This window comes from Nicotiana tabacum, chromosome 8 (assembly GCF_000715075.1).
Source record: "Nicotiana tabacum cultivar K326 chromosome 8, ASM71507v2, whole genome shotgun sequence".
NCBI lineage: Eukaryota > Viridiplantae > Streptophyta > Magnoliopsida > Solanales > Solanaceae > Nicotiana > Nicotiana tabacum.
The window spans coordinates 170,933,153-170,945,555 of record NC_134087.1 but is presented as its reverse complement, the minus strand read 5'-3'; the positions used below and the strand labels follow the sequence as shown (position 1 = coordinate 170,945,555).

General features: G+C 36.4%; 1 long non-coding RNA gene across 1 annotated transcript; it reads left to right on the top strand.

Moving 5' to 3' along the window:
• Positions 1-2,340: 2,340 nt before the first annotated feature.
• Positions 2,341-11,939, top strand: LOC142162866 (uncharacterized). Its single transcript, XR_012694345.1, has 2 exons — positions 2,341-2,661; positions 11,546-11,939. It is a non-coding gene; the product is annotated as an uncharacterized LOC142162866 (long non-coding RNA).
• The last annotated feature ends 464 nt before the right edge of the window (positions 11,940-12,403 follow it).

The following is a 12,403-nucleotide window of genomic DNA, read 5'->3' as shown; positions in this document are numbered from 1 at the left end:
GATACAATATATATACTACAAGAAAATATATAAGAGAATATATATACATAAGATACAATATAATATACTACAAGCAAATATATAAGAGAATATATATACATAAGATACAATATAATATACTACAAGCAAATATATTATGCTACAATATATACATAATATACAATATATATACTACAAGAAAATATATTTATAAGCTACAATATATACATAATATACAATATATATACTACAAGAAAATATATAAGAGAATATATATACATAAGATACAATATATATACTACAAGAAAATATATTATGCTACAATATATACATAATATACAATATATATACTACAAGAAAATATATAAGAGAATATATATACATAAGATACAATATAATATACTACAAGAAAATATATTATGCTACAATATATACATAATATACAATATATATACTACAAGAAAATATATTTATAAGCTACAATATATACATAAGATACAATATATATACTAAAAGAAAATATATAAGAGAATATATATACATAAGATACAATATAATATCAAGAAGTGATATTTATGCATGACAATTTAGTGTTTTACTATTGTTTTGTTATTTTCTTTTTCGTCAAGCACTTTAATAATTAGATATACATATATACTACATATTAATATAGCCATGATACTACAAGAAATTGTCTTTAAAAAAAAAAAAAAACCCGCTAGGCCCGCGAAGCCCACGAGCCCGGCCCGTTAAGCACAGGACCATGTGGGCTTAGGCCCGTCACGGGCCGGTTCCACCCATTAGGCCCACGAAGACCGGGACCGCCAGGCCCGGGACCGCCAGAGCCCGGGACCACGAAGCCCGGGACCGCGAGGCCCGGCCCGTTAGGCCCACTAAGGCCCGGGCCCGGGACAAAATACAGCCCTACTATAAATAAACGAAATAATCACAATATAGGCAAAAAAAAAAAAACCCTAATAAGCATAGTAAATTAAAAATCACATAAAGTCAACTAGAAAAATAGTACTGATTAGGGGAATTAGCACAAATTTCTGTTAATAAACAGAATAAACATAATATAAGCGGAAGAAGCAAAATCAGAAACCCTAATGAGCATAATAGGGTACAATCATAGAAACATAGAACATATTCATGATTAACAGACATGCGAACAAATTAAACGAACAAATAAGCAAGGACAGTTCTCAGAACCCAGGATTAAGACCAAGAATTTGGGTTTTCAACATAATGAATCAGATAAAAGGAAAAATTTAAATAAACCATTTAAATATAGTAAACATCATAGAATAATATTAAAAATCAGAGGAGAAGTCATTTTGAAAAGGGGTTAAGAAACCCTAATTTTGAAGACGAAGAGGCTTTTTTTGAAAAATCAGAGAGATTATCATGGAAAACAGAAAAATAACTCAGAATACTCTTAGATCTGTTACAGATCTAAGAAGTCAAGAGATAAATTAGGGTTTTAGAGAGAGATAACCCAGAGATGGAGAGATTCCGGCTTAGAAACTATGGATCTAGCCGGAGAAATAGAAAGGTCTTACTCAAACGGGCCAAGGTGGCCTGAGAATGGCAAGATCAGACCGTAGATGTGAGTTGAACAACCGCTGCTCCCTTGAGGACCTCTTTGAGCACCTAATTTTTTCCCTACATGAAAATGACTCCTAAAAATAAAACAAAAATAATTTTTAAGTGATGTTAGAAGTTTTTATTTATTTAGTTGCATTTTATGCATTTTCAATATTTTAAAATCATAGAAAAATCATAAAAAATGTCACGTTTTAATTTCATGTCATCTTAGGTCTAATTTGCATGTAGGAATTAATTTTGTTAAGAAAAATTACAAAAAATTGTCATTTTTACATATTTAGCTTTTAGTCTTTAGAAGGTAGTGTTTTTATTTAGTTTTAAGTTAATTAGTTGTTTTAATAGATAAAAATTTTAACTTTTACAAATTAGATTGATTTAGTATTAATTTAGGATTTTATTAGATTTTAAAATATGGGAAAAAGAAAAATAAAAAAATATTTTGATTTAGTTTTCCTACCCCAAAGTTAATTAGCCCAAATTCATGATCCAAATCCCTACAAGCCCAAAACATTGAGCCCATACCCATTCCCTATTTGACCTAACCTAATTCCTACCCCTATAAAATAATCCCTAAATCCTAAAATAAATAAAAAAGACCTAGGCTACACAAAAAGAACGACAGTCTATCTTCTTCAAAAACAACAAAAATTCCTAATTACAAAAAAAGAAAAAAAATGGCAACCATGAATCTTTGATTCTCGCAAATGAAATATCAAGCATTAATGAGTTCAGAAATTCAGTGAGAACAGAGGAAGTGAACGGACGAGATTTTTCTCGTTCTGATTTCGGATTCGATTCCTTTAGATTTTCATGTCGAATTCTAGCTTCTTCTGATTTTCGATTCGGATTCCTATTTGAGGTGTTAGTCGAGGTCGCGTTCGTTGGTTCAAGTCCCTATAGCGATTTGTTGCTATTTTCGTTCAAATTTTCATTGCCGGATTCATGTGTACATGCTGATTTTCACATAGTGAAAGAGTTGGCTTTAACAACCACAGTTTCGTTCTTTTTGCTTGTGTAACTGCTGAATATTTTGAGAAATCGAAACGTGCATTTCAGTGATTCTTGTACAACCAGGTATTTATTTTTGTATTTGAAGTATTCATATGTTAGATGTAATCTGTTGCTTATGGTGTTGAATTGATTTAGAGTTTTTTTCTTGTTTAATTTTGTTGGATATGCTTTAATTGTTCCGTAAATTAGTCTACCAGTTTGGTTTGTTTACTTTGCTTTGTTTGAAATTAGTTCAAGACCTCTAAAAATTAGTTTTGATGTCTTACTGTATTCCCGGTTCAATGTGCCCCTGCAAATGAGGAATATTTCGGAATTCTAACAAAATGTTTTGTTGAAAGTGAACGGTTTCCAAGGTATAACATTGTTTGGAGTTTTTTTAAAAGCTTCAGTTGTTTTTTAAATTAGTGTGGACCAAAGAATCGATTGGGTCAGTAGCCATAATCTGATTTTGGTTTGGTAAATATTCCAAGTTTGATGGTTATTCTAACTTTGGGGTTAATAATGGACATGAATACCATATTAGCCTAATGTCCCTATGTATTCCATAATTATAATAATCAAATCTTATACCCCTCCAATAATTCCATAACCCATGGCCTTATAATAATCTCAAATTAACTTTAAGAATATTAATCCATGAACACTCGTAGTTTGCTTTAGGCCTGACTTAGACTATTATTGTGATTATGTATACGTTCGCGTAATATAATCGCGAATTTAATTCTAAAAAAAGTCACGCGAGGGATGCGTTTGCGCAACTTCATCCAAACTTTTCTTAATAAAATAAACAAAGCGTTATTAATTGTGGACACGTTTGCGTGACATAATATTTTAGCGCGCCAAAGGAAAAGAGTATACATACGCGTAACTCAATTCTTTAATTACGAATAATCAAGCATTAAAAGCGGTGAAAGATAAATGTACATAGGTCCTAAAAATGAGTACTTAAACAATTTAAGACAAGTATAAATCGCCAAGCGACCGTGCTAGAACTACAGAACCCAAGAATGCCTAACACCTTCTCTCGGGTTAACATAATTCCTTACTTAGAATTTCTGGTTTACAGACTTTAAAATAAAGTCAAATTTCTCCTCGATTTGGGATTTAAAATAAATTGGTCACTTGGGACACCATAATAATATCCCAAGTGGCGACTCTGAATTGTATAAAATAATCCCATTTTGATTAACGTCACTTTAATTGGAAAAACTCCCCTATATACTCTCGGGGTGTAAAAAAGGAGGTGTGACAGCTCTGGCGACTCCGTTGGGGAAAAGAACCCAGAATTTTCGGTTTAGGGTTCAAGAATTCGAGCTTGTTAATGTGATTTTATTTGGCTTTATTGTTGATATTACTGTATTTTGTGGGCTTAATGTGCTAATTGCCATTTATTTACCGTTTTGATATTGCTTGAACTGTATTTAAATGTCTTCTTACGCCTCACTTCTGAGTCTTCTGAGAAACGGTGCTCACGTTCGCATGGACCACTTTTCTGTTAGAGTTATACCAAATAGAACGGGGCTGGGCAAGCAACAAGACCGAGTAGATTTTCGTGCTCCCGGTACGTTGCCCCCTCATCGACTCGAGTTTATCCGCTCGGGTAAGCAAGTTCTAGAACACAACCCCGGGTTTAAACTTAGAACAACATAACCTCATGCCGGATCCCTAGTAGAAACGTTTATTTGCATCATGTGCATTTGACCTTAGGGACTCAATACAGGGGTTGGGTCCGTCTAGGACAGGTGTACCCAAAATAACAAATCGTCCTGATGCATCCTACGTGCTATATGAATATTTATTTGTTTCGGCTTGCATGTTGACCGGTTAGGGAAAAAAATTAAGAGAAAAACAAAGAGTGAGGTAGGATAGAGAATTTACCCGGTTCAAAAAATTTCGGTATTTGAAAATATCTCGAAACTCTGCCAAAATTTTTGGAAAAAAAAGAGGAAAAAAGAAAAATGTATTTCAAAAAGAGTGAGTCAAATATCATGTTTTTTCCAATTGTGTCAAAATTGACCGAACTACGCGGGTCTGATTCTCATCCGATGTGAGATACGTAGGCAAACCTCATCGGTTCCGACCCTAATTTTCAAAAAATTCAAAAAAATATTTTCCTTTAGAAATATTTCCTTAGAAAATTCAAAAAAAAAGGGAAGAAGTTTTTAAACTCAAAAAAAGAAGTAGTTTCCTTCTTTCTGAAATCTTTCATATGAAAAAAAAATAAAATAAAAAATCAAAATCCAAAATACGTATTTCCTTTGTTTTGAAGTATTTTTCTCAAAAATTCAAAAAAAGAAAAATTAATTAAAAAAAATCTTTTCATTGTTTAAAAGTCTTTCTTTAAAAAAAAAATTGTTGACAAATTATAGTCCAAAATATTTTCTCTTTTGTTTAGAAGTGCTTTTGCAAATAAATAAAAATTCAGAAATCCAAAACATTTTCTTAAAAGTCCATCTTTCGAAAATTAAGAGGCAACATCCAAAATCCAAAAATATTATCTTTCTTCTTTAGAAAAAGAGAAAACAAATAAAAATTCAAATAAAAATATTTTCTTTTTACTTTTAAAATTCCCAAAGTTCAAATCAAAAACAAATAAATTTTTTAGAAGTCTTTCTTTCAAAAAATAAAAAAAAAATCAAAATAAAAAAAAAATATTTCCTTTCTTCTTTTAAAGCATTTCTTTCAAAAATTCCAACAAAAAAAAAGTTAGTTTATTTACTCCATTTTCGATCTTCCCGAACTACGCAAGATGCGATTCATGCGGCGTCATGATACATAGGCAATCCCCATCGGATTCGATCATAGCCATAAATAAATTGAGTGAAAAATAAACTGAAAAAAAGAGAAAAAAAATTTTGAGTGAAAAAGAAAGAAAAAGTGAAAAAAAGAGTGCCAAAAATAAAAGAGCGACAGAAATGAAATAAAAAAAATCAAATTAAGAGTGATTAAAGAGAGATAGAAATAAAAGAAAAGAGCTACAAAGTGAAAAGGGTTAGTTAAGGCCGGAATGAAACATGCGACCGTTCAAACACAAGGTAGAAACGTTTAACTGTTTAGGTGTATTGCATCCAAACCTGTGATAACCTATCTGTTAAGCATCTCAACACTAACAAGGTTGTTCGATGTGCAAACTAGTTAGGTTTTGGTGGTTGGTTTTGTTGGTAGTCTAGCCTCCCCTCCTTCACAAGATCCAAAGGCACAGATGGCCTCCGCAAGCAATCTACCAATCATCGGTCATGAGGATAGCCCGACATCGGCTATTCTGCAGCTAGAATCAACAACTGCTGAAGAGAATAATATGTTGCGGCTCCACATATTGAAAATGTAGGACGCCTGGTCTAATGGTAGGGAACCGCCAAGTGCAATCCCTGGGTTCCCTGAGTTGATCCCCAAGTCAAGTGAGGTTCCCCTGTGCCCAACCCGCTCATCCCATGCAGGCACACTCCATTGCTGTCCAATGTTCCTGGCATGCCTTCTGTGGATCGCCCCCAAGGGCCAATTTCCAGGGCACCTCCAATATTGTTCTCTGCAGCACCAGTCTGCACCAGAGCACAACCAACTTTACCACGGCCGTATATTGAGCCTCCAACGTTCACCTATTAGGGTCTACAACTTCAATTAGAAATAACATATGTGACCCTGTACTCTTTCACTCAACCTCCGCAATATGATCTCTCGGGGGAGCAAGAAAAGGTTGTTAAAAATCCTGAGCAAGAGGAAATGGCTCGGAAGATGAAGAGCCTATAACAAAGCATGAAAAACATGCAAGGTCTTAACGGCCAAAAGAGTGTCTCATACTCTGACCTCTGTATGTTTTCCCATGTCCACTTGCCAGTTGGCTTCAAGATGCCAAAATTTGGAAAGTACAATGAGCGCGGAGACCCGGTCACTCATCTGAAATGATATTATAAACAGTTAAGGGGTGCTGGTGGAAAAAAGGAGTTGCTAGTGGCCTATTTTGGGGAAAGCCTCACTGGAATCACTTCTGAGTGGTATACGGATCAAGAAATTACTCATTGGCATGTGTGGGATGACATGGCTCGAGATTATGTCCGCCAGTTCCAATATAGTGTGGACATCATTCCCGACAGAAACTCCTTGTCCAATTTGAAAAAGAAAACCGCGAAAAGCTTCCGCGAATATGCTGTCAAATGGCGCAAGCAAGCTACCAGGGTAAAGCCTCCAATGGACGAAACTGAAATGGTCACGGTTTTTCTACAGGCCCAAAAGGCTGACTACTTCCAGAACATGATGTCTGCTGTGGGTAAGCCGTTCGCTGAGGCTATCAAAATTGGGGAAATGGTTGAAAACGGGCCGAATCTTGAGTCATGCTGCTTTTAAAGCCACATCACCAGATGTTCAAAATGGTTCACAGGATTTGATAAATGGAAACAGGAGAGAAGAAGAAGCCATGATGGTTTCGAGCTCAAGGGGGACCCACCGGTTATCCAACCGATTATATATGCTTCCTGAAGTCCCTTAACATTATTATCCTCTTCAAGATGCTGCTTATTCCATTGCACCACCTCCTTATGCGGTGATGAATGCGCAACCTTACACGCGGCCACAACATCATACATAAAACCGAGCTCCACCTCCCATAAATGCCTATCCTTACCAAGCTCCATATAATCCCCAATCAAATATTCCCCACTACAATCCTCGCCCAAGATAGCCTTTCAGAAAGAATCAGTTTACCCCTATTGGTGAATCGTATTCAAGCTTGTTCCAAAAGCTAATAAGGTTAAATCTATTGCAGCCAGTGGCCCCAAACCGGCCAAACCCCGAGTCCCCCTCACACCGAACTGATGCTAGATGTGAATACCACTCTGGAGCAGTAGGACACAGTACAGAGGACTGTTGGACCCTCAAAAGGGTAATTGAAGGTTTGATCGAAGCTGAAAGAATCATTTTTCAGGATGAAGAAGCTCATGATATGATGAACAATCTGTTGTCTGCCCACAACATCGAACCAATAGTCAGAATTATTTTTGAAGCTAAGGAATTTGATCTGGCACTGAAGGCCATTGCAGTCATTGCTGAAACAAAATAAAAGCCGAAAAACGGTTGCCAAGCCTGGAAGTTCCCCATCAGATGAGAGTCTCGGTAGCCAGTCTTGCTATCCTTTCTGTGTCCGGATTATCTCAGGGTGTGATCCGGATGTTTTACTTTATTGTCTTACTTTCCAATGTAAACCCTTCTATCTTCAAAAAATTGAAAAAAAAAGAAAAAATCAAAAATAAAAAAAAATCAAATAAAATTAATATTTTATTATCCAAGAATATCTTTTTTCTTAGTCTTGTCACTTTTCTTATTTTTCTTTTCAGTCCTGTTAAATGCAGATTTCAATAACATGACATGCTTGTGGACTTCATGCCCAGATTTTTAAAAGCTGTCAGACCTCAAAGTAATGAATCAAGAATTAGATCGCAATGAGGATAAGTTTTAGGAAATAAAACAAAGAGTTGGAACAACTAAAGGAAAATTCGCTCCAGATTGGAAAGATCCATACATGATAACAAGGGTACTGCCAAAGAGAGCGTTGTACCTGGGAAACATCAAAAGAAATGTTCCTGAGACAACTGTCAATGCAAATGCAGTCAAAAGGTACTATGTTGGATCCTCTATATAGCATTAATATTCTCCGGTTGGGATGAAGAAAGTTTTCTTTCTCACTATCCAAATATTCAACCATTTGCAAACCCTTTGAGCCGGCTCCTATTCTTTGATTACCCTCTTTGGAACCTGAAAGTTATTATTGAAAAAGATTAATGAAAAAAATGAAAAGAGAAGAAAATCAAAATTTAAAAAAAAGGAAAAAAGCAAAGAAAATGAAATATATTAAAAAAAGACTAAAAGGAAAGGAAAAAGAAAGAGAACAAAACAGAAGAAAAACAAAAGAAAATTAAAAACAAAGTTCCCTGAACTACGTTCGACTTGATTCCGAAAGGATACGTAGGCAGCCTCTCTCTGGGGTTCAGTCTCACCAAAATAAAAATCTAAATTCCCCCCAAAAAGTGAAACTGGGGCAGATGTTGTAATGGTTCGGCGATGGTTTCGCCCGAAAGGTTCCAAAGTTGTAACTCAATCCAAATCCTTTTTACCCCAAATCCTATTCAAGTCCTTCCGATCAATCGGTAAAGATGTTCAAAATTGGAGGATACAGTTACTTGGATCTGATACAACCAAATGGGAAAAATGAAATGAGAGTCTTATCGGTGAAAACCTACACGGGCACCGCGAGGCGACAGTAAGCAGAGAAATAAAATGAGAGAGTCTTATTGGTGAAAACCCACACGGGCAGCATGGGGCGATGGTAAGTAGAGAAATGAGAAATGAGAGAGGCCAGCTCGTGAAAAATCGCAAAGGGCACCCTAGATCGAAAAGAGGATCCTCATAGCCATCGGCATCGATAGAGTCCTGGCAAGGTTTCTCGATTTTGAGGCAAAAGTTGTGATGAATTTATGAGAGTCGGACAGTTTACACAGATCAGACATCCAGTCCAAAAGGCATGTCATGTTCATTGAAGTCCGCATGTACTCCACATACGTCCTTCTTTCCTTTCCCCGAAAAGGACACTTCTTGTTTTAAACTCATTCTCGATTCCATTGTTTATTTTCTTTGAATCCCTTTCTGTCTAACTCTGTTCCGAAACTAAGACAAAGAAAGGATAGTAAGACTGATTTACAGGGTTCTCATTTGATACAAGCCAATATGCAAAAAGGCACCCAGCCTAGTTAGGGGGCATCAAGTCGACTTCGACCGGCCATGATGGCTGATGTTTTGAAATTGAAAACTCTTGGAAGTTGAAAAGGTTGAGTCCCACGTGGCTAACCGTCTCGGCAATGATTTGAAAAAAAGACAAGGTGCCTCAAATGCTATGAAATTGAATATGGAAGAAAGAAGCCAAAAATGAAAGGCCTACGAAGACGAAATAAATTTGGAAAAGATTAAATACCAAGTGACTAGCCGTTGCGACAAAGTTTGAGGAGAAAAAGTTCCCCAATGCTTCGAAATTAAAAAAAACGAAAAAAAGAAAAAAAAGGAAAAGGAAACAAGTCAGAAGGGAAAGGCCCACAAAGGCAAAATAAAGTTGAAAGCCTAAGTCCCACGTGACCAACCGTCATGGCAAAGTCTGGAAAAACCAGAGGTTCTCCGGGGCAAGAAATAAAATTGGTCTTCAAGAAACAACCAGTTATAGATGAAAGGGGCCGAGATCAAGTGGTTGGAATAATCAAGGCCACAAAACCAACCATCGTTTCAAACTGACAAATTGTTCTTTGTTTGAAAAACAGGAAACGGGTGTAATCCAAAGCAACCTTGCAAGAAGCAGGTGCAACCAAAGAGAAACTGCGCAAGGGCTAGAAACAGCTTTGCAACAACAATCCATAAAGGGAAGTCACCTCCAAAATTCTTTCCCGCATTTACTCATTCTATGAAATAAAAAAAAATAGAAGAAGAAGAAGAAGAAAATGAAGTTATGAAAAAAAAAGAGAAAGAAAAAAAAAGATAAGAAGAAAAAATTCAAAAAACATGGTAGCCTGGGGTCCCCAATCTCTAGTTACGTTTTTTTCAACATAGGGTCTTCACTCCTAGATAATTTTATTTTAGACATAGGGTCTCCACTCCTTAGTCGCTTTTCTAACATAGGGTCTCCACTTACTAGTTGAAGTTATTTTAGGCATAGGGTTTCCACTCCCTAGCCTACTTTTCCAACATAGGGTCTCCACTCCCTAGTTAATTTTATTTTAGGCATAGGGTCTCCACTCCCTAGTCTGCTTTTCTAACATAGGGTCTCCACTCCCTAGTTGATTTTATTTTAGCCATATGGTCTCCACTTGCTAGTCGCTTTTCTAACATGCAGTCTCCATTTCCTAGTTGATTTTATTTTAGATATAGGGTCTCCACTCCCTAGTCCGCTTTTCCAACATAGAGTTTCCACTCCCTAATTGATTTTATTTTAGGCATAAGGTCTCCACTCCCTAGTCCGCTTTTCCAACATAGGTTCTCCACTCCCTAGATGATTTTATTTTAGACATAGAGTCGCTACTCCCTAGTCTCTTTTCCAAAATAGGGTCTCCACTGCCTAGTTGATTTTATTTGAGGCATAGGGTCTCCACTCCCTAGTCTGCTATTCCAACATGGGGTCTCCACTCCCTAGTTGATTTTATTTTAGACATAGGGTCTCCACTCCCTAGTTTCTTTTCCAACATAGGGTCTCCACTCCTTAGTTGAAGTTATTTTAGGCATAGGGTCTCCACTCCCTAGTCTGCTTTTCCAACATAGGTTCTCCACTCCCTAGTTGATTTTATTTTAGGCATAGGGTCTCCACTCCCTAGTTGATTTTATTTTAGACATAGGGCCTCCACTCCCTAGTCTTCTTTTCTAACATAGGGTCTCCACTCCCTAATTGAAGTTATTTTAGGCATAGGGTCTCCACTCCCTAGTATGATTTTCCAACATAGGGTCTCCACTCCCTAGTTGAAGTTATTTTAGACATAGGGTTTCCACTCCCTAGTCGCTTTTCCAACATAGGGTCTCCACTCCCTAGTTGATTTTATTTTAGACATGGGGTCTCCACTCCCTAGTCACATTTCCAACATAGGGTCTCCACTCCCTAGTTGAAATTATTTTTGACATAGGGTCTCCACTCCCTAGTCACTTTCCAACATAGGGTCTCCACTCCCTAGGTTGTTTTAGTTTAGATATAGGGGGTCTCCACTCCCTAGTCTCTTTTCCAACATAGGGTCTCCACTCCCTGGTTGATTTCATTATAGATATAGGGCCCCACTCCCTAATCTCTTTTTCCCAAGGATACACAATCCTGATTTTATTGCTTTCAATAAAGAAATAGTTTAGATATTTGTTACATATAACTCACGAAATTTTCCTAGTGAAAACTAAGGCAGAAAATTTCATTCATTTGTTTGCTTTGGTACCCGAACAGGTTTTCACTGTGAGGCACGAGGTTTGAGATGACCAAAGGAAGAAGTCTCAACCCAAATAAAAGAAAGGAAGAAAAAAAAAGAGAAGTTGAACTCTAAGTGCAGAAGCGGAGAAAAGATGCGGACTGCCCAAGATATAATTGAAATCACAAGCATTGCATGTCCCACCTTGATCAAAAGAGCTGAAGAAAAATAAACCAGTGTTCGTAGCTAACGAGCATCAAGATTTAGATCGGAGTATACAGGAAGAACCAGCCAAGACTTAAGATCAAGCTTCAGAAGATTTATAGATAGGAATCTTGTAACTCGTAGCTGATAGGTTTAGTTTGTCTTTTTCATTTTGATGTAATAACAGAACCGCGGATTGGAGCCTCGACGGAACCTCACTCGACTCTCTAACTCATCACTCCATCATCCCTCCAAAACTACACCGACCTGATTCCTTTATAGCCAAGGATATGTACGCAACCTCCGAAGTAAGGTTCGGTCAAACATTTTCCAAATGCTTCCAAATGGAGTTTCAAACGGGTAAAAATTGCTCGTAATTACTCACTTTATCTTTGTCCGAAAACTTTTCATGTTTCCGAACAAAGAGGGGCAGCTGTGATCACCTAATTTTTGCCCTACATGAAAATGACTCCTAAAAATAAACTAAAAATAATTTTTAAGGGATTTTAGAAGTTTTTCCTTATTTAGTTGCATTTCATGTATTTTTAATATTTTAAAATCATAAAAATGTCACGTTTTAATTTCATGTCATCTTAGGTCCAATTTGCATGTAGGAATTAATTTTGTTACGAAAAATCACAAAAATGATCATTTTTACATATTTAGCTTTTAGTCTTTAGAAGGTAGTGTTT